This window comes from Mus caroli, chromosome 9 (assembly GCF_900094665.2).
Source record: "Mus caroli chromosome 9, CAROLI_EIJ_v1.1, whole genome shotgun sequence".
Classification (NCBI taxonomy): Eukaryota; Metazoa; Chordata; class Mammalia; order Rodentia; family Muridae; genus Mus; species Mus caroli.
The window spans coordinates 93,899,425-93,922,953 of NC_034578.1; the positions used below are offsets into that span (position 1 = coordinate 93,899,425).

The 23,529-nt window shown below is 47.7% G+C and overlaps 1 protein-coding gene across 11 annotated transcripts in view; it reads left to right on the forward strand.

The window, feature by feature from the left end:
• Positions 1-23,529, forward strand: part of Nmnat3 (nicotinamide nucleotide adenylyltransferase 3) — a 120,954-nt gene that overhangs the window by 29,591 nt on the left and 67,834 nt on the right. The window lies entirely within an intron of this gene.

Consider the following 23,529-nt stretch of genomic DNA (forward strand, 5'->3'; position numbering starts at 1 on the left):
TCGAATTGTGTTAAAAAATCACCAAGGAGGGCCTGAGGAGATGGTTCAGTTAGTGCCTGAGGATCTGGTTTTGGATCTAAAGAATCCATATGTAAAAAGTCGGGTGCAGCCATCCAGTTATGATGCCAGCACAGGAAGGGCAGAAATAGGAGAGCCCTGGACCCGAGGGTCGAGATAGGCAGCCCCCTAAAGCTTGCCGGCCAAGTCTAGCTAATCAAGGCTAACTAATACTAGTTTTAATGAAAGACTTTGTCTCAGAAGAAAAATAGAAACCCACCAAACTAGAACTCCAATATGATCTCTGACCTCCACATGTACCCATAGACATGTCAACACATGTCCTGATGGGCAGGCAGAGGGAGAATCATAAACAAATTGCATGTTTTAAGAAGCTCCTCAAACTAGGTTCACAAAGCCCTCCCCCAAGGCTACACAAGTGTAGCCATTACTAGTGAGGAGACCCTCAGCAGATCTAGTTTTACCGAGAGCTCTGTGGAGGCAGCCTCCCTGAGAAGCCACCCAAGCTAAAGTGGGGTTTTCAGTGACGCAGCTGCCTCAGGAATTGCTGCTCCTGTAAGTGACCCTCCTGTACACATGTAACCCCAATAAAACTCATTGGTTCACCAAGCTGGCCTTGGGTGACATGGTTACTTTGTTTTGTCCATAGTGATCTATCTGGTGTGAATAGATATTTGTTCATTAGCTTCAGAGAACACTGGGTCATACAGCAACACATGTGTGCACATGTGCATGTGCGCCCACACGCGTGCGCACGCACACACACACACACACTCACTCCCCGAGGAATCACAGAGTGGTTAGGATAGCTATTGTACAGAGTGACTTTCTTCCTACCAACACCTCTGTGGTACCAGTTTCTGATAGCTGCTAATGAAAGAGCATAAACTTGGAGGTTTAAAACAGCAGAAAGGTCCATAGTTACTCCCAGTTCTCAAGACCAGAAGTCTAAAATCAGGATCCTCAGCCCAAAATCAGTGTCAGGGACACATTCTCATGGGAAGCACCCAAGAGTCTGTTTCAAGCCTTGGTGGCTTCCAGCACTCAGTCTTGATCGGGGTTTGTCTAGAGGAACAGTACACATAGAATGAATATCTATTGTAAGAGAGAATTTCTTAGATTGGCTTGCACAGTACAGGCTGGAGAGTCCAGCCGTGGCTGTCTGCACATTGAGAAAGCTGAGATCCCAGAACTGCTCAGTCTGTGCAACTGGTCGCCTCTGCAGTCCCAGGCTGACCTGGAGACCTGGAAGATTTCCAGAAAGCTCTCTCTGGACTTCAGTACACCTTGGAAGACCAAAGAAGTGGAACCTGATGTCGTCAGTAGAGGATGGTGGCTGAAGCAGCCACGGCCACAGCAATAGAGGCACTGACCAGCAAGAAGCCAAGGCAAACAGGCACACACTGCTTTCTCCTGCAGACCTCTATAGCCAGCCCACCAGTTAGGAGGCGCTACCTATTCAGAGGGAGCAGCAAATCCTATGAGCAGCAAATCCTTTCTGGAAGCCCCCTCATGGACATACAGAGGTGTGTCTTAGCTGATCCCACATTCTGCCAGGTTGTCAGTCAAAATTAACTGTCACACATGCCTTGATTTGTGACCCTGTCACTGCTGTCCTCAGTACCAGCCTCCCCCTGATCTTCCTTTGTTTCCTTCACACAACTTTGTCTTTGTGTCAAATCCCCCTTTTTTTTCTCCCTCTTCAGGGACACATAACACCTGCGTCTCAACAGCCTCAATGAAATCTGCAAAGATTTCTTTATTTTAAATAAAGTAACATTTAGTCCGGGGTCTAGAATACGATCTCTTTGGGGGACATTATTCTTCATGGGGTTTTGTGTCATGGTTTTCATCATATTTTAAGTGATGACTAGGGACAATGCTTGATGTTACCTTTGAGCTCCGTGGAAGTGTGTCTGTTCACAAAGAAGCCAGGCGTTTTGTGCAGAAAAATTGGCCTCCGAGGTGAGGTGGCAGAGTCGGGGTCAGACAGAGGCCCTGGCTGACACACTCCTTGAACCAGAGACAGCATGCCCTCCCGCTACACCTCAGCACACAGCCTGTTTGCTCTTTAATTAGAGCTGCTTAGCTCTATGCCCTGTGTACAGGCTGAGAGGAAGTTGTGAAGCAGCCTGACTTCTTTTTTTTTTTTTTTTTTTTTTTTCTTTGGAACAAACTACATTCAAACAACGAGATAGTTTTCAGGCTATCCAGATGGACCCACGGCTGTTCTCCTATTGTAAAAAAATAATGGAGAGCCTTGGTCTCTAGCAAGGGTGGAAGGCCAGGAGAAGCGCATGCCTGTCAGGCAGGAAGCACCATTGAAACACAGGATGAGCTTGTGAGCACACATTGATCTGACAGTGCTCAGCATCCGTGCCTTCTGACTCCAATCCGACCCCATGAAAGGCCTGTTAACAGTTTTGGACTCAGCCCTGCCCTGGTCACGTGAGAGCTAATGTCTTATGCTCGAATTTCTCGATTTCACAGCAGACAGCCATGCTCCTAAACTGTGAAGCTCAGCATACCGCGCAGATTCTAGGATTTGGTCCAAATGGCTCCGACTACTGCCTATTTCAGCAGAACCCCCTTTGGCCATGGCTTGTTAATATATTATAGAGACATTAGGACAGCAGTTCAGGAGCGTGTAAGGCAGGTGCCGAGCGAGCATGGTTCCCCGAAGTGCTCCCTAGCCAGACAGGAGTGATCTGAGGGATGGAGAGAGATGCCGGCCATGTCATTTCAGAGGCTGTTGTCCATGGGGACCCCTAAAGAACCTTGAGTGTAAGGCTGACCTGTACAGAGATACCACTGGGTCAGCTGCAACAAGCCCCTGGCGGCAGGGGCTTGAGAGTGAACACACCTGCCTGTCAAAGGGACAGCACCATTGTGCTCACAAGAAACACCAGTCTCTTCCTAGGGTCTGTTGGTGTCAACTGTAGGTTAGTAATCTCAGTGAGGTCAAGGGCACACTCTGCGAGTATTGCTAGTGAGTCCCAAGGAATAAAGGAGGAAGAAGCTCAACTGGTCTGCTTCATACTCAGGTCATGACTGTGGACTGACTGCCCAGCAGCCAGGTCTCATTTCTGCACAACACAGAAATTACACATCCTCTTAAATAGGTGTTGGGTGAACACGGTTAAAATTGTTAATTAATCATGGCCTCAAACCTGGCTCAGGTCTTTGCTTTCATAGACCATTGATTGGATTTGCAGCCGTCTGTTCACCAGCATGACAGTTTGCTCATAGCTCAATAAAGACAAGGTAGGCTGCTGACCTTCTAGATGTATATTGCACGAGGCTGGGAGAGAATGGCTCTATGCTTGGTTATGTTGTCCCCAGCAAAGCTCTTAACCTGTGGTTGAGTGTCAGCCTTTCCCACTTCTCCCCAGCTGTGTGCGATGCTCTGTTCTGCCTTTGTGGAGAGCCTGGCTGAGTTTCCACCTCCCTGGTATTTTGAGATCCTCATAGTGTCCTCTTGGGCCTTGAGAAATTTGGCAGCGGCAACAACTTGTTTTATATTGGGGCAAGGAGAGATTGAACAAATGGAAACAGATGTTCTTTTTAGAATCCATGTGTGCATATGCTGTGTGTGGTATGTAGTTGAGTAAGTGTATATGCTGTGTGTAACATACAGTGTTTAAGTGTATATGCTGTGTGTAATGTATAGTGTGTGCATATTCTGTGTGTGGTATATAGTGTGTAATTGTATATGCTGTGTGTGATGTACACTGTGTAAGTGTATATGCTGTGTGTGATGTACACTGTGTAAGTGTATATGCTGTGTGTGATGTATAGTGTGTATGTGTATACACTCTGTAATGTATAGTGTGTGTATATACTGTGTGTGATGTACAGTGTGTAAGTGTATATGCTATGTGTGATATACAGTGTGTAAGTGTATATGTTGTATGTGATATGTATATACTGTGTAATGTATAGTGAGTGTATATGTTGTGTGTGATATACAGTGTATAAATGTATATGCTATATGTGCTATATAGTGTGTAAGTGCCTATGTGTGATGTACAGTGTGTGAATGTCTATGCTGTGTGTGATGTAGAGTGTATATATATGATGTATGTAAGTATGGGTGCTCTCATGCCATAGCACATGTGTGGAGGTTAGAGGACAGTCTTGGATGCAGATCCTTGGATTTCACCGTCCACTTTGAGACAGTTTACCTTGCTTACAGCTGTGTACACTAGACTAGCCAGCCTGCAAGCTTTCTAGGAATTCTGTTCTGTTCCCCTCATCTCCCTGTGCGATACTGGGATTACAAACCCACACTCTGGGGCCTGGCTTTTAGGTAGATTCTGCAGATTTGAACTCAGGACCCATACTAGTATATTACGTGCTTGGCTCACCGAACAATCTCTGTAGCCCCTCTATGTTAGAATACTTATATTTCATTTTAAAGCGTGTGTAAAAATAACCAGTCTAAGAGGATTTGAGATAATATAGGAAAGACAGCTGTCACACCATCTTCTTTGGCAAGTTTTGTCTTTTCGTTGCCAGAATCTTCCTTCCTCTAAACACAAAGAAGCCTAGCTGACCTATGAGTTCATGGGACAGATGTGGTCACCAAATCTTTCTGCTTGGCTCTACGTGGTTGCCTGCAACCCAATAACTATTGCTAAAACTCCCAGAAGCTTTGGAGGTCCTACAATCAACTGTAGCTCTGGATGCCTTACCTTGCCCTTCATCCCCAGTTGCACTACAGGCTCCTCACACTTGACTTAGGATTCCCTAATCACCTTCCATACAAGGACAGCGGGCTATACTTGCATATAGTCTCCTTTGCCTGAGTTTCTTTCTCTCCAAAGTAATATATTTGTGTGGAGTATGGAGCAAGTGTGATCAGGGCCATGGACATCTTCCTGACATCCCCTCAGTTCTTCCCCTGTAGTATTTCATGGGTCAACAGGGCAGTCCAGAATTTATTTTCCCATTTCTCAAGAATGTTAAAGGAGCTGAGAGGTCACCCTCCTTACAAATTACTAAATTGGCATGTGACAGCCTCATGAATACTGGAAGAAGATAAAGAAATCTTGGCCAGAGGTGAAGGATATTGCAGCTGTAGTAACATCAGGGTTTTCTCGTGCCACCACCCTGGGCTGCAGTTCCCCGGGGGTCAAGAAAACTTCATAAGCAGTAGGTGTGGTTACAAGAGAGGAGCCCTCTACTGGCTGGTTTTATGTCAACTTGACACAAGCTATAGTCATCTGAGATGGAACTTCAATTAAGAAAATGCCTTCAGAAGACCAGATTATAGGCAAGCCTACAAGACATTTTCTTAATTGGTGATTGATGGGAGGTCGCAGCCCATTGTGGGTGGCGCCATCCCTGAGCTGGTGGTGCTGGGTTCTATAAGAAAGCAGGTTGAATAAGCCATGAGAAGCAAGCCAGAAATCAGCAGTCCTCCATGGCCTCTGCACCAGCTCCTGCCTCCGGGTTCCTGATCTATTAGAGTTCCTGCCTTGATTCCCTCAGTGATGGACTGTCACCTGTAAATAAGCTGAAATAAACCCTGTCTTCTGCAAGTTGCTTTGGTTAATGGTGTTTCATCACAGTGATAGTAACCCTAACGGAGACAAGCCCTATGCTTAGAGAGCTCTCATATTTTATGGGTGACAAACCTTTGTTCCAAAGACAGGCATCACCTTTATTATACTATTCAGCAATCACACCTGCTTCTGTCCCAGAAGATGACACTATTTCCACCTTCCAAGGCGGAAGGATACTGTGTTCACTGCACAGTAGACTTAAGATGTTAGTCCAGAACACTGAACATGTGATGGTCTGCTTATAAGATAAGCAGAAGTACAGGTGGTCCCCGGAGAGCTGGCCCTCAGTGCTGTCCTTGTCTGAACTCAGACATACAGTCTAGTAGTCGTCCATTCATGTTGTTTTCCTCTGCCTCTCTGTTGCTGTGATAAACACTCTGAGTAAAAGCAACTTGGGGAGGAATGAGCTTGTTTGGCTTACACGTCCGGGTCATAGCCTGTCATTGAGAGAAGTTGGGCAGGAAGTACACCAAGAAGTGGGGCAGAAACCACAAGGAATGGTGCTTACTGGGCTTACTCCCTGGCTCTTGCTTAGCTAGGTTTCTCATCCAGACCAGAGGCCCTAGGGATAGCGTCACCCACAATAGACTGGGTCATCAATCAAGATAATCACACGCAGACATGGCCACAGACCAGGCCAAGGTGAGCAATTCCTCAGCTGAGATTTCCTCCAATGACTCTAGGCTGGGCCAAGTAGACAGCTGGACCTAATTAGGACATGTTTTATACCTGAGCATGCCCTGTGTTTGGAGCTAGGGTATAAGAATGAAACACATTCTCTTCCCTCAAGGAATATACTTTGCATATAATGGATAGAGAATAAAGTATTATGGGATTGGCTATAGGATTCAAGGGGATGAAGACCAGAGGAGGACCCCCACCTCAGCCTGGAAGGAACAGGCTTTAGGAATCGCCTAGTGGAGCTAGGCCCTCAATGCTGTTGTCATTACTCTGGGTTGAATATTTGAGAGTGAGCCCTGTGCTCAAGGTGTGTAGCAAGCAGGTAGGGTATCAAGGCAAGTGTGATGGAAGAGTGCAGATGACTGCCTGTTCCAGTTGGGCACTAGCTGGCCCATGGTGCCATCCCCCACTGTCACGAAATAACTCCTGCATTTGTCTGCCAGAAAGAAAACCCAAGAGCCGGGCAGTGGTGGCGCATGCCTTTAATCCCAGCACTTGGGAAGCAAAGGCAGATGGATTTCTAAATTCGAGGCTAACCTGGTCTACAGAGTGAGTTCCAGGACAGCCAGGGCTGTCTCGAAAAACCAAAAGAAGAAAAGAGAGAGAGAGAGAGAGAAGAAGAAGAAGAAGAAGGAGGAGGAGGAGGAGGAGGAGGAGGAGGACGACGAGGAGGACGAGGAGGACGAGGAAGAGGACGAGGAAGAGGAAGAAAAGAAAACCCAAGAGCAATAGCAGTGTGGGACTTCTTTCCTAATAGTAAATATAGCTTTGTGCCCAGTGCCAGAGCAGAGCAGAGGCCCTTTGCACAAACCCCCAGTTAGACATGAGCACAGGCAGCAGAGACAGACTCTGCTAAATCCTTTGGTTGGGACTGGGAATCAAGGTCCTGGGATGGGGCCACCAAGCAGTGACATGTTTAGAAAGTGGGAACAAAATGGAAGTTCAGAAGGGAGCTGGCCCCCAGCTAAAGAGAAAGGAATACTCCAGAGACCTGGGCAAGGCAGGGTGTGCCCTGTGTTGAAAGCTAGAATAGAGACAGGTGAATGGTGTCTGAGCCCCAGGCTCTGCTGATTTCATTGTGGGATATTTCTCCCTTGGTGGTTCCTACCTGCTCCAGCCTGGACTGTTCCATGATGGGCGGTTGCTCTCAGGCTCATGTTTGATCTGCTTTTAACCTTTCCCTTTAGAATACAGTTTCTTTCCAATATGCACTGGAGCCCATGAGAACCCTGGAATTCAGTGTAGCAAGCAAGACCATGTATAGCACAGACCATGTGCTTCATTAGGTCAGAAGAGGAGACTGCCTTCCAGGTAGGCTACCAAAAGACCCCAACCAGGAGAGATGCCAAGGAAGGGGCACTTCAGCAGATGAAGGGGTGTGAATAGGACCCCAAGAAGCAGGAATGCTCAAAACCAATGTCAGGTGATCACAGCTTGGTAAGGAAGTGTAGGACATGTGGGCAACAAGGGGCTGCTCAAAGAAAAGGGGGAGACACAGAATGAGAGCTAAGTTTCCAAAATCCGGAGGCCAGGAGGAGGATGTGCCTGACCAAATGAGTATCCATGAGACTGTACCACCAGGTAGACGTAACGGTCAAGGTTCCATACACCACACATATGGCCAACACTCAAGTTCATAATATCGGGGTGAGTAATTGATTCAGGACTGGGTCATCTGCTTAGCATACTGGACTAGGGCCAAATCCATAGCAAATGGCTAATACAGAGTTTCTTTCACCTTAACAGTTGTGGAAGGCATCTCTGGAAAGAGGAGGGGCTGTCTGCTCCTCTCTGGGAACAGCTATGTATGTGATGGGTCTCCACTTTCCATGTCTGCCTCATGAGATCTCATCCATGCTCAGACCATGCTATTACCATGCCCCTTGCCTTCTCTGAGAGTACATGGTCAACTCTTATTCCTTGAAGTGACCTTTAGGGACTCGCCATGTTCCTTGTCTGCTTCATCTTTGCTGGGGTGGGGGACTCAGGTAACCAGAGCTCTTTCTCTTGCTGGCTAGCAAAAACCCTTTGATAGAGTAAGGTAATGCATTCCTGAAGTAAAGCAACTCTCTGAAGGAGCAAATGTGAAGGGTTTCTATAAAGCTGCTGGCCATCCCTGAAGGCAGGCTGTGTCAGAGTAAGCACTGAGATGACAGAAGGGGAGATGTGGGGCTGGGACTCAGTCAGAAAAGTATTTCCCAGGCAAGGAAAATTTGATTTCTAAAGCCTACATAAGAACCACACAAGTGTCATGCCAGCTCTAGTAAGTAGAGACAGGCAGATCTCTCAGGCTAACTGGCTAGCCAACTTTGTCAAGCTGCAGGCCAGCTAGAGAACATATCTCAAAAAAAAAAAAAAAAAAAAAAGAAAGAAAGAAAAGAAAAGAAAAGAAAAGAAAAGAAAAGAAAAGAAAAAAACCAAAGGTATATTGTACCTGAGTGTGGTGGTTTCATGAGAATGGCCCCCACAAGCTTATATATTTCAATGTTTGGTCCTTAGTTGATAGACCTGTTTAGGAAGGATTGGGAAATAATGGCCTTGTTGGATGTGTGTCACTGAGGGTGGACTTTTACCATGACATTCCTGGTCACTCTTTTTCTCTGCCTTCAACTTATGGATAAAATGTAACCTCTAAGCCACTGTTCCAGTGTGATTCCTGCCTGCCTGCTGGGATGATTCTGGCCATGATGACCATAGATTCACACACTGAGACTATAAGCAAGCTCCAACTCAATATTTTCTTTCATAAATGTGCACCAACGCACACACGTGCATACACATGAACACATGCACACATCTATGAATGCACACACAAACAAAATGGGGAGGTATCATAGCAAACTGGTAGGTTTTGATCATGGACAACTAACGAAATGGTTGAGTCTTTTTCATGCAAAGGGTACAAATAACCAGAACAAGTTAGGAAGTTTTAAACACAGAGAAAGGGAAAAGAACTTTCTAGAGATTCTTCTATGAGCTAGATTTCTTCTGCGTGTCATCGTCACCGCTGATGACCCTCAAGACAGGTGTCAGAGGTCTCTGATCATCTCTATTTGTTCTGCGTGTCGCTGAGACTTGGGATAATTGATGAGCCCACTGTAGTAAGAACAAGCTAATTCTTGTCATCCTCTTAGGATGCTCTCATGGAAGTGACATGTGCCAATTTGTGACCATAGTACACTTCCTGATAAAGAACTTCCTCTAAGCCTCTCTGTCTGCTAGGGACTTGTGGGACCATGAAAGACATTCTGTGTTCTGGTCAAGCAAGGCTTATTCCAGGGACCTGGTAGAAAATTCTATAAGGGACAAAACAGTGAGCTACGCCCCCAGACACAAATTCCTGACACCATGAGCTCTCAATTCCATCATTCTGTGGCCATCAGTGACATAGGCTGTCCAGACTCTACTCTCCACAATTACCCTGCAACAGCAAGGAAGCCCAGCCCATCATAAAAGGGGCTGCTTGGCCCCTTCTCTCTTTCTTGCCTCTCTTGCCTCTCTTCTTCTCTTGCTTTCTCTCTAGCCCTCTTGCTCCCTCTCTCTCCCTCCCTCTCCCCACATGGCCATGGCAGGCCTCTACTTCTCTACCTTTTCCCTCTCTCTGTTTTCTATAATATAGCTCTAAAACCATGGACTGTCGAGACCTGCTGTGCTGGAGCAGTGGAATAGACCTTCCCCTAAAGAGTCGAGTCTTATCTCCCACAAGAAGGCCTCCAGCGTTTCCACCACTCACCCAAGAGGGAACCACCCAGTGCTCTTTCCCCCCTGCCCCTTCTCCCTTCATCCCCAGGGCTGACTGAGCCCCCTCACTTCATTCTCTGTTCCAGAGTGGTTCCATGGTGTCCCATAGCAGTCTCTCGCATATGCCCGCCTAGAGCCCTGGAGCTCTGGAGGGACACAGGTCATCTTTCCCACCCCTTATATCCCCAGACTGGCGCCCCAACAGGGGCTGGCTCTACTCAAGGTTCTCCTCTTTTGAGTCCTGGTTTAAGGAATAAATATATAGAGAGTGGAGTTCTGAGCTGCTTGGAATGAGTGTATAAATAAGAAACAAATTCTACTTTAAAATATAGGGGTGTTTGCCAATGTAATGTACCTCTCTTCTCTTAGTGGACAGTCATTCAAAGTAAGTCGACTAGAAAGTTGTTCATTTTGAGTACATGTCAGTCTAGCTAGTTATCAAGTTGGTATGGACCTGTAAAATTAAGACCAGAGATGTGGGTCCTGGTAACATGTGCATAAATGTGGCTCAGAGTAGATAGAAAGACATACGGGTTTATTCTGTGGGCTTTGAAGCCAGATTTTCCTGGTATTCTTTCTCTCCCTCAATTGATGGTAACCTCGTCATGACCTCCTATCAAACATGACTACTGCCCAAAGGCTCTGGTGGTTCTAAGATTTTGGCTGGAGCTTGTGGACAGCTGAACCCTCGGAACATTGCTAAAACCTTTCATCGTCTCTGATGTCTGGAAATAGCCCAAGTGGCTTGAGGTTTTGCTCACTTGTAAATGTTTGAGTATTGTGTCCACAAATTGCAAATTGAGTAACTCAATTTTGAGGCACAGCTGTTATTTGGAAAAGACCCATCTAGGAGCAGGAGCTCCTTGCAAAATGACTGTGCTTCGTTTTTGTCAAGTACCAGGAAATGATTAACCCACCAAGCCATATGGTAAATGCCCACTCGAAACAGAGAGCAACGGCGCTGTGTAATCAGTCTGTTTTGGGGGAGTCAGTGGGGCAGTGTCTGGTTTCTGCGGTGTACACAGGAACAGACTTGCCTCTGCATATTTCAGGTTTCCATAGTCCTGCGTAAGGACTTTTCCATCCATGAAAAATTCATATAAGAAATTAAGTTACAGTGGACTCCCCCCGTCCCCCACCGTAGGTGCATTTTTTTTACTTTTATTTTTATCTTTTGCAAATGATATGCACTTGAGTTACTGCATATAACATGAATTTAATCAAGGCCACAGAAACGTGAAATTTTATGCTACTTAGATCAACATGCTTTAGCTATGACTCACTCGGTTAGAATCGCGTTCCATCTCATGTAGCAGGAAAAAGGAAGAAAACAAGGCTGCTGAGAAGAGTGCTTTTCCTCCAGGGAGAAGACACCAAGGCATAAGCAGCCTCAGGCTAGTGTGAGCACTAGGTTTGGTTTTTCTCTTAGTTTGTTCTCTGCCCAACTGGAGCTGGCCCTTGTCCTCGGCATCCAGATTAGCTGCTATAATCTAGCCCTCACGCTGTAGGCAGCAGAAGGAAGGCTGGGAGCTGCATGCGTTTATTGGTTTGGTTGTGCTTTGCTTTGTATAGTGGCAGGGTCCCCCCATGTAACTGAAGTCGGCCTGGGTCTTTCAATGTGGTCCAAGTAGCCTCAAACCCATCATCCCACTGCCTCAGCCTTCTGAGTGCCGGGATTACAGGCATGGGTCACTGTGCTCAGCAAATCACATTCAATCTCTCTTTCCCCCTCAGCCCCCAAAAGAATATTCCTGGAGGTGTTCTAGTCAGCAATCCAGCTTCCCCCTGCTGGGGAAGGTAGTGGTTGTCCAGTCAGTGGGAAGGATCCAGTGACTGACAGGAAAGAGAATGAGTCTCAGGCAGGGACCAAGACTTCACTCTGCCTGATGTCAGCACTGTTTGTTCTCCTGTGGACCACACCTGGAGGGCAAGAGCAGACTTTACGTGGTACCATCTTGCTATTACGGAGGCCTCTTGCTTCACGTCTTCTGGAAGAAAAAAATCAGTTAAGAGACACAGACTAGGGTAAAAATGTGTAGCTCCGTGGTAGAACACTTGTCTAGCAAACACAGGGTCCTAGGTTCAATCCCAAGAGGCATAGACAGTTTGTGGTGTTTTGTTTTGTTTTGTTTCAAGAAATGTCTCACTATGTAGCTCCAGTTGTCCTAGATCTTGCAATTAGACCAGGATGGCCTAGAACACACAGAGCTCTACCTGCCTCTGCCTCCTGAGTACTGGGATTAAAGGAACATGCCACCATGCCTCGCCAGACAGATTAAGCAGTGGTTTACTTAGCAAAGCAAAGCAGACGTTCTGAAGTGAAACTGGAGTGGGCTGCCCTAAAAGTGGGGAACAGCTCGGTGGGTTCTGCGGTGTGGTTTTCACTGGTGTGTATGACTATGAAATGCGTGGCACATTCACGAAATAAGGTGACCTCTTTACATGCAGATCAATGTAGATCAGAGCTCCCTTTAGGTATCTGTTCCCATGATCCTCTAGGACAGCCCATGGCAAGCGGGGAGTGGGGGGGAGAACCACAGTCAAATGATATTATAATGAGGCCAGGGTCCTCTGAGGATGCAGGCCCTTCATTAGTACATGTGTGTGGTAATTGGGTAAGTGCCCTGGTGCCTTCGTTTCAGATGTAGCAGGAGGAACCTGTCTGAAGCTTCAAGGGTGTTTAAGGACAAAAAGGGCCAGAAGAGATGGCTCCCAACTGCAGCATTCCTTAGATACTTCGTATCCAATTCCCTGTCTGCCTGTTGTTACCAGGCAGCAAGTCTGAGATCCTCGATGATAGCAGGTGGATGCAGGTTGTGTGCCCAAGGGCTGCCAAGTTTTACACATAGGCAGCTGGAAAATTGAATAAACAAGCGGAATAAACATGCATCTGGAGGCAGCTGCAGAAATGGGGAATCATGGGTTAAGCACCATGAGGAGAGCAGGCTAGGGCTCTTGAGAACCCAGTAAAGGGGGACAGGAGGTAACCAGACTGGAGTCACCTCTGCCTTCACAAGATGGCTTACTTTCATGTTCTTGTCCTCAGTGAATTCCCTTTGCACCCTTGCCTACCAGGAGGGCCATGGAAGGTGGGGATTTTAAACTTTCCACCCCTGCAGTACCCAGTCAGATTCCTGCTTTAATGCAAGTCACCCCATCAGTGACTGCATCCTTCCTGGATCCAGTCAAAAGAACAAGGAGAACTTAACCCCACCCACAGCCCCACAGCCCGCCCAGAAGGTTAGAAAAGCACAGGTTACTCAGCCAGGCAGAAAGACTCCAGAGTCCGTCTCTCTGCTTGATGGGCTGTGGATAGTGTGACTTTCGCTTTAATAAGTCTTGACTGAGTGCTGTGTCTTCAGATTTCTAAGCTTGTAACTCTTTACTGCAAAAAGAAATGAGCCTAAAGAAAGACCCCCTAGACAGTATAATTTAAGGCCTCACTCAGGACTTGCAGGAAGCCCATCTTCCAATTAAGGTCAGTCACAACCAGACCAAACTGCAAACAGGGCTGAGAACATGACTATCTGGTGCGTCTCTTACCCTAAAAGCATAAGGGTGGGAGGCAGCGGGAGAGAAGACTTCTTCCATTAGCAAGGCTTAACTTTAAGGACAGTATTTCTCATTCTTGGTAGGAAGCCCCCTTCCCATCCCCAGGAGCCTGTTGCTGACCCGTAAGGCTTAAAAAGGTGGTCCACAGGGTCTAATCCAGGATCTAGTCTGACCCACCTCATGCCAAAAATCTGCTCACTAATGACCGAGAAATGCCCTGCAGCCCCAGAATTAAAATCAAACTAGAAAAGAATAAAGAAAATGGCTACCAGAAGGACCAAGAATCATCACCCTGTTCTCCAGTTAGCCTGTTCTGTAGGAAGGAAAGGGAGCAAGCAGTCTGCTCCCACCCTACCTGCTCTTCTTCTTCCTCCAGAACCACCTTGTATTAATTAGCAAAGAAAACAGAGCAGACTGCCAGGCCCTAGCAGTACTATGCTTTCATCCGAGGGAAGACCCTCTCCATCCCATGGCCAGGAGAAATGGTGTGAAGCCCCTTGGAGGCTCCCCCAACCCAAACATGTCGCTGAATCTTCCCAGCACCCCTCTATGGTCGGGATTGTGTCCCCTTCAAATCACCTGGGTGGGACAGGAAGCCATGTGTCTGTTTCTCCTTCACCAAGGTTGGGGGTCAGGGCTGGAAGTAAGTTCCAAGCTGACTTAGTCGGGGCCCATACAGAATGTTATAGTCTGGGACAGGAAGAGGCCAGGAGAGGAGCTAAGCAGCCTGGAAAGTTGATAGCGATAGCTGCTGTGAGACTCAGCCTGACAGAGGGTGCCCGCCAGAAGCCCAGGAGTCCTGGATCTGTGCTTGCTCTATAGACAAGAAGCCACTTTGAAGGGATGCCTGCAAAGATACAGGCCCCTGCCAGGGTGCTGCCCCAATTTCGAGGGGGATCATTGGAGGATTCAGTGTTCTGGGGACAAGCTGGGTTCCATATATCTCCGCTCAACCTCTTGTAGCCCCTATAGCACTCCAGCCTTAGGCACCCAAAGGGCCTCAACAAATGGAGGTTAATCTTAGACCTCTGGGTAGGTAATGAGGCGGTGATCCCACCCTGCTGGTGGTTACTAATCCCTAGATCCACGTGACCCAGACACGCCCAGTAGAGCCCACTATTCAGTGCTTGATCTCTACTAATCCAGCCCCAGACAGGGTTTCTCTATGAAACTGCCCTGGCTGTCCTGGAACTTGCTTTGTAAACCAAGCTGGCTTCAATCGCACAGAGATCCACCTGCCTCTGCCTCCCGAGTGTTCTTGGCTCAGTGCTTGATCTTAAGGGGACCTATTTTTGCATTCCACTTCACCCTAATTAAGCCAGACTTCATTTGCATTTGGCACTCTCCTTAGAAAGCTATATGGACTATAGGCTATATGGACCGTCCTCATCTATTTGACCCAGCCCTTACCCAGTATTCAATAAAATGGACATATCCCCAAACCACCCTAACCCTATATGTCCTTGACGTCCTGCTATGGGGACCAACTGAAGAGACCATCTCTTGAGGGACAAAATTCATCCTTAACTTTCAAGATGATGGAAGCTACAAGGTTGCATAGGAGACGGCTTTTGTCAGACCAAGATCTCAAACTTAGGTCTAGTTTTATCAATAGTAACTGTTATCCTGGGACCAGAATGATTCCCCTCGATCTTGGCCCTTCCTCTTGCCTAGACTCCGAACTGAGAGCTTTTGGGGGAGTTTGGATGTTACAGGATTTGGCTTCCTGGATAAACAGAGCTGGCTAAGCCTCTTTATGAAGTTCTCAGAAAGGCTCAGGCTAAAGGTCTTAACCAAATAGAATGGTCCCCAGAATCATGAGGGGACCTTCCGAAAACTTAAGGAGAATTTTACTTAAGGATATAGAAGCCTGGGCTATCCAGGGGTAAGTGGATGCAGGCCTGGACCTGCATGCCTCCCCAGGACTCTGTGTACTGTCCCGTGCAGGGTTACTTTCACTTTAATTAATCTTGAGTTGTGTCTCTAGACCTCTCGTCTTGTTATATTTTACTCCAGGAAGGAAAACCCTGTGCTGGTTTGAATGAGAGTGACCCCCACAGGCTCACACATTTGAATGTTTGGTTCCCAGTTGACCTGTTTGGAAGAATTAGGAGGTGTGGCCTTGTTGGAGGATGTGTGCCCCTGAGGGGGTGGGGCTTTGAGGCTTTAAAAGCCCATACCAGGTGTAGTATCTCTTTGCTGCCTGTGGATCAGGATATCAAACTCCCAGCTTCTAAGGCCATGGCAGTCTGATTCCCACAATGATGATGACAGACTAACTCTGAAACTGTAAGCACACCCCCAATCTAAATGCTTTCTTTTAAAGTTGCCTTGGTCCTGGTGTCTTTTTATAGCAATAGGAACAAAACTAAGACCCCTAGACGGCATCCCCTATATGGGCCAAGTACTGTGAGCGGGGTTGGCCCTAGTCCTCATGAGAGTTTGGGGAGGAGCTGTAATCATCTCTACTTTCCATGAAGCTCACTGAAGCTTGGAGAATCGAATTAGGCTGTTTACCTGAATGGAAGCACTAACCTTTCCCTTCCAGGTGTGTTGAAAAATTAGCCTCAATATGTGCAGCATCTTTAGCGCAGTGTGGAGCCTATTGTGCAATAAACCCAGTAGCTATTACTCAGCTCTGCTTACAGCAGCAGCTGAAATCGGTCCCAGACTCACACACGTGAGGCATGGCAAGGGACCTCTCTCCGTTCCTCATGCTCCTTCGAACCTCTGGAAAATTCTCAAAACGGAAGCTACCTGCTTCCCTGAGAGTCTCATAATTAGGGTGAGTACTTACTTGGCATGTTTGTTTCCTCCAAGGGGAGGATGGCACAAGATCTTCACAGCGACATACAAGGCCAGTGTTGCTTTTGTTTTTAGCAGCACCGGGTGCCCATAGCAACAACAGACAGAGCCAACCAAGTTAAAAAGAAAAAAGAAAAAAGAAAAAAAAAATAGCTGAGTTCTCATGAAGGTTGATGGCTCCAGAGAAGCTGACACATTGACACAGATAAAAATCACCCAGGGTGCTGAAAAATGTGGTTGCCAATCTCTTCACCATCCCCGACCCCCAAATACAAACTGTATCTCTTGTTTTCTTTAAGATGAGGAGCCTGGTCAAGAGGTCTGTGTAATGAAAGACACAGAAGACGCTTGGTGAATCCATTTCCATTCTGCCCAAAGCCATCTCTTCTATGTCTATAATAAACAGGATGTTTGCAGCCCCATTCCAGGGTCCGCTGTTAGAGGTACTCACTGCAGGGAAGGGGACATTGACAGCCTCCCAAGCCATGAGCATTAACACATTATGTCCATAGTGATGACTCTTAACCTGCCTGGCTCACTTTCCTTCCGGTATCTCTGTGAGGGCCTGAGACAAACGGCCACAGGGTACATGCTGGGTTAGAACTGAGTATGTGCGGGACACTAGCCAAGTTTGGATTACCTGACAAGTGAGTTCAGATATGTGTAGCAACAAAGGCTATCTTCCTGGATAAGGGAACCACCTTATCCAGGAAAGAAAGAAAGCCAGAGGACCAGAGGAAGGTGGGGTCCTTTCTGGAACACATGAACCTGAAATCTGAGCAGGTTGTTCTTGGTTTAAAATCTTGTAGGGGTTTTTCCTTGCCAGCAGGATAAATTGACATGTTCCTGAGCCTACAGAACCCTCCTGCCTCTCTGCACCCTCATGTTGACCCCTCACATCATCTCGCCCCTCCATGTGAGCCAAGCTGATTGATACCTTGCTCCTTCCCGCCATGTGGTTTCTATAACAGTATGCCTCTGCCTCCCCCAGGCTGTATCCTTCTCCCGGGTTCTGGCTCCTCTGCTCCAGCTGGGAGCTCATGAGCAAGCTGCCCCTAGACAATGAGAAGGTAGACTTCCTATGGCTGCTGTGACATTCACCACAAACAGACATTCTGGAAGTCCACAGTGTGCGGGGAGAGTGGAAGCGGGCCTGAGACCCTTGTGTCCCCTCCGAAGGATCCAAGGACCAACTTTCCTTGTAATATGGAGGCCACTTACATTGTTGGCTATGGGTCCCTTCCTAAAGACTCCATCCCTTCTTGGCCACTCTTTCATCCACATTATCATCTCTCTCCTACTACAAGGTATGGTAAGTTAAGTGGCACACACCTTTAATCCCAGCACTTGGGAGGCAGAGGCAGGAGGATTTCAGAGTTTGAGGCCAGCCTGGTCTACAGAGTGAGTTCCAGGACAGCCAGGGCTACACAGAGAAACCCTGTCTGGAAAAACATAAATAAATAAATAAATAAATAAATAAATAAATAAATAAAATCCTGATAAAAGTGGGTAACAAAGGTATCCACCTTGTTTCATGGCTTTGGTGGTTTGAATGCGAATGGCTCCCATAGAGGCATAGAGTGGTATTATTTGAAGATTTAGATTGGGTGGCCAAATTGGAGTAGGTGTGGCCTTATTAGAGGAAGTGTGTCACTGGGGATGGGCTTTGAGGTTTCCAAAGCTCAAGCCAGGCCCAGTGGCTCACTCTCTCCTCCTCCTAACTCTGATCCAGACGTAGAACCCCGAGCTCCGTCTCCAGCACCATGTCTGCCTGTACGCTGCCATGCTTCCTGCCATGCTGATAATGAACTGAACCTAAGTGAACTCCAATCCAGCCCCCACTAAATGGTTTCTTTTGTAAGAATTGCCATGGTCATGGTCATGAAGAGACGTCTTCACAGCAACAGAACTCCTAAGACAATGGCCTTGTCTTTAATCACTTTTGCCAAGTCCCACACCATGTAACCCAGCATATGTCCAGGTTCCGAGGGTTAGGATGTGGGCATCAGGGGACTGCCGTTCAGTCTCTTGTGGTGAGCTGTTAAATTATAAGCCCTCTCCCTAGTGATCTTGAATTGTCACTTCCATCCACGACCCAGAGCTCTGTGAGGACAGGGCCTGTACCTGCTTTGCCTTCTGTTGTATCTGATGCACCCATCCCCACAGCAGCAGATGCTGAATACAGTTGTCTGGTAGAAGCATTTGAAAGATGAGTAGTGCCAGAGGCCTGACCATGGAACGTAAACGGGATGGGATAGTTTCTAAAACTTACAGTGACATCCCTTCAGAGTGTCAGGGCAGCAGTGGCAGAGAATGATCTGGAACACAGTGGGAGTCTGGAACTGTGGGGGCAGAGTGACCACCATCCATTTCCACATCTTCAAAGCAGAGGGGGGACTCCAGAGTAGCAGGTGCATGCTCCTGCTGGAGGGGAGGGGGCACACAGTATCCCTGTCGATAGGATCATTATGTTGAAAATGCATAGCAGGGCAGGGTGGTGGATTTGTTTGATTTCAGTCTGAACTGATTGGATGGGACAGATGTGGGGTGGGGGCGGGTGTTGTTCAGTAACCTCTAGGAGATCAGAAAGTTCTGTTTCGGCCCAGGGAAGACCCAGTCCGATAACAGTTTGCAAGATAACAAAATCACATAAGAATTAACCATGTAACAAAACAAAACAACTTGGTCAGGGACAGTGGCCCTCACTGATGTTACAGGCATTCCCTGCCTGGACTGTGTACATCCAGTACGGTGATGTCCCTGGGTACAGTACTGGAGGGTAAAAGGGTGGAAATGGACGGAAACCACTCTCTAGGACCCACCTTCCATGGGGAAGAGTCACGGGAGAAAAGGCAGTGAGGACTCCGTGATTCTGTGGCTGATAAAGTGGACCTACCTGCAGGTACACCTTCATTAGATGCGGGAGGGGCCAAAAATACCTGTCAGGGGGACCCACCCGTGATGGGGTGAGGAGAGCATTTCAGGAGGCTTTAAGCTCATTATAGAAGCAGCAGGTTATAATTGACAGGCAGATGAATCATTCTAACTATGAGGTGGCTGAAGGGGAAGGGGGGGGGGGCAGAGGTGGAATTCCCTGCCCCTCCCCCCAGTTAATGATGAATTCCAGGAAGGAACCCTCAAGGTGTTTAATCCTCCAGCAGCAGTTATTGCTCACTCTGCAGGCCTCTGCTGAGTGCTTATTGATGAACAGTCTTTTCCCAATCAGAGAAATCTCTCTTGCTTCTTCACCCCACCAAACACCATTAAGGGTGGACAGACAGGTGGATCTTCTATCATCTGCATCAGATGAGGCTTGCTCTCAAACCTGAGCCAAGTGTGTTGTTCTCTTGCTTGACCCGTGGAGTGAGTCATTTTCACCTGATGCCCGTTTTTTGTTTGAGTTTTCTTGGTAAAGAGCTTACCTGAAGCAGGGAGGCATTCACAGAGGATGTGGAGTGAGCTGATCATGTTCTTGAGCCTGCAGGACAGCCAGGGTCAAGTGCAGCTGGCCGGCCACGCGATAGCTCTTTCCTGCCAGCAAGACCTGGCAAAGTAGAATCACTGTTGGAGCAATGCCGCTCAGTACACAAGGCAAGGAAAGAAAAGGAAGAGAGGCCCTTGGTAAAAGCCTTTTGTTCTTCTCAGCATGACACCCTTCCACCATTGAGACTGCCTTCCAAGCAAAAGTAATACTTTACCTTGAAAAAAAAAAACCCAGGTTAACTGAGATGTGTGGTTCCATTTTGGTGGCTCTAAATATTTATGTTTTGTCAAAATGAAGTAAGATACTGAAAGAAAGGCTCCAAGATGGCTGTGAGAAACAGCCATCCTTTCCAGACACACTCATCAGGAGGCTGCTCTAGGGAATAGCTGGTCCACTTTGCAAAAAAACAAAACCTCATTAAATCTTTCACTCCCCTGGGAAGAAGCCAGTAACAGCCTGTAGCCAGAGGTTCTTTGCACACAGTAGGGGGTATGGCTGCTGCTTAAAGGAAGCTTGGCGAGCCAGCTGTGCCACATCTGGGCTCTCTGAAGCTGCATTTTCACACATAGCTCAGAGCACAACAGGAACACCTCTCCTGCATTTCAGAGCACTCCGAGGCCTTCTCTTGGCCAGAGGCAGGTTCCCTGGCTAGCTGCCAGAACCCTCTTCAAAGCCCACCAAGCCCAATTTGCTGTCAGACTGCTTGGAGGTGAGATCCAGGGGCATTCTGTTCACATAGGGCCTACTCTCTGGGAAGCAGGAAGCATTCTGAGCTCCTCCTCCTCTTCTTCTGCAATGTGGCATGTGACTTACTTAAAGGGGATGTGTTTATAAAAAGATAAAGAGAGTAAGGTATGTTCTATGGTGATGTGGTGAGGTATGGGAGAAGGGGGATGTCCCAGCAGGCCCATGCCAAGGCATCCCTTACCCCTGAGGGACCAGCCACAGGAAAGTATAGAATAGAGTTTTTCAGGGCATGGGGAGGGGAGTTAAGAGGGTAGTAGAGGCAGAGAAAGGCAGAGAGACAGAGACAGGGGGGTGGGGAGGCGGGGGGGGGGGGCATGAGCCGTGGACAGAGAAGGGGAAGGGAGGAGCAGGAGCAAGAAGGGAGGAACCCAAGAGAACAAGAGTAAGAGAGGGAGGAGGGGGGCAAGCAGCTCCTTTTATAGTGGGTCAGGCCTACCTGGCTGCTGCCAGGTAGCTGTGGGATGGAGCTTAGATAGAATGCTAACAAACGGCACATCCCAGAGCAGCTGAGCAAGCTCCAAGCAGAAAAAGCCATCTTAGCTTCCAGCCGCTGTGGATTAGCTCACCCCATCCCAAACCCTCTCCCTTGGCGAGTCCTCCTGGAAAGGCCATGAGGCTAACTGCATACCTCTCCAGCCTCCCTCATGGCTAGAGGGATAGAAGACCTACTTCTGACAGGAACATGAGGCAAACAACCCCAAGGAAATTACAGGAAGAAAAAAGGACTGTGTTATGAATAAGAGGAACTAGTCCTTGCTCCTTTAGGTCGCCTCAACCTGAGATCAAGGCAGTAGCTGTAACAGCAATCTTGTGACCATGAGGGAAAAGGCAAGGGAATTGCCTGCAGGTCCTCCTGGAGCCCTGGATCCAGCACCATCGCCCAGATACAAGCTTCTTCTAGGTTTTCTGCCCTGAATGAAACCAAACCCCCTCCATTTGTGTCAGGCACTAAGGTTAGCCCTCCATGACCTGGAGTCAGGTGTGCCTCTAGCTTCCTGGGAGGTAAAGTGCTCGGGTGGGAAATGTGGACAGCAGGGCCAGGTCACACACAAGCCTCAAGTGCTGTTGATTACCCCCAAATGTAGCAGCTTCAAACATGTAATACACTTATTCATTTATTTATTATCATTGCTTTGTAGTCCCACAGTGTCTATGGGTCAGGTATCCAGATACAGCTTGACCTCATCTTTTGACCCAGGCTATCTTAGTTAGGGTTGCTATCGTAGTGATGAAACACCATGACCAAAGCAAGTTAGGAGGAAAGGGGTTATTTGGCCTGCACTTCCATATTGCTGTTCACTCTCCAAGGAAATCAGGACAGGAACTCACACAGAGCAGGAACCTGGAGGCAGGAACTGATGCAGAGGCCATGGAGAGGGTGCTGCTTGTGGGCTTGCTCCTCATGGCTTGCTCAACCTGCTTTTGTTGAGTTTGGGGTGGAAGCTGAGAAAACTCACTTTGGAGACAGAAGCTTACCAATGAAAGCTTGATTTCTGAGCGCTCGGGCGGGGTCTGAACGGCATCCCTGCAGGGAGATTGGACAACATTTTTACAGGATGGAAACAAAACCAGGGGAATGGAAGAAGCTGTTGCATTGACCAATCATATTTTGTCACAAGGGGTTAAACAAGGAAGTTAACTTTGGTGACTGGGCCTTATCTGGGTCACCTGGTTTCAGGGTCCTTGAGTCCCTGTAGCTAGCTTCCCTCTGGACTCCGACATGGAATTTAGACTGATAAGGGAACCAAGGCATGGACAAGCTGCCTGTAGTCAATTAAGTCAGGCAGCACATTTATGACTTAGGTGCCTTAGTTTAGATAACAGGATAACAGCATCTTCCTTCTGTACAACCTTTACAGGTTAACAGACCAACAGGAAACATCTGAAGGAATAGGACAGGAGTTGGTTCCCAGGACCTGGGAACATGAACTCAGTTTTGACCCTGCCAACAAGATGGAACTTGTTCCTGAGATGGCTGGACTCAGGAAACTGTCTCTTAACGCTTTCTTATAGAACCCAGCACCACCTGCCCACTCGCATACATAGTTGTTACTGACACTGTTTCTTGTACTCTTACCTGGTGACCATAGCTCTCCCTCAGTCCCTGGCCCTATCAGCCCTTCTGGGCAGCTCACAACATGCAGTTGGCTTCATCTGAGAGCAAACAAGAAAGCAAGAGAGGTGAACAAGAGGGAGGCTGGAGTCCTTTTGTCGCCTTATCTGAGACTTGGCATCCCACCTGATAGCTGTATTCTGTTAGAAGCAAGCAACTAGCTCCAGCCCACACGCCAGGGGGAAGGATTACAAATAACTACCAGGAGCAAAGATTGGGAGCCCTCTAAAGCTGCCTGCCACAGGTCCCTGGCTAGCTTCACTCTCCTCTTCCTTACAGTTGAGGAAGGGAGAAACTGAGGCTTAGAAAGGAACTTTGGTTTGTCTTTGGTCTCACAGACCCTGAGAGGCACAGCCAGGAGTCAACACCAGGCCTGCCTTGAGTGATGCTTCCCTGCTGCCCCCAGGGCAGCATAGCCAGAGTCAAGAGATCCCCCAGCAGCTTAGCCTTGGCCAGGATTTTTCTCTTCTTTATCCACACCACAGTGCTGCTGGTCACAGTGTAGGGAGGCGAGAGGCTGGGCTGTGCCTTTCTGAGTCCTTAGCTCCCAGGTAAACTGTAGCGAGTGGAATCGTGCCGAGGTGTTTGCATGTCTACCGTCTCCTCACAAACACTTTACAGGGAACGATTACTTGAGGAGGTTTGTGTATGCAGAGGAGAATGAATGTTCAAACGTGTGGCAAACATTTTGCTACTGGGGAAATATAGGTAAAGAATATGTCATAATTATCTATACGGAAGGATTTTTGCAACTTTTATAAATCTAAAATTATTTCAAAAATACAAAGGCTTTCAAAAGTGCAACCCTAGCTGGGCAGTGG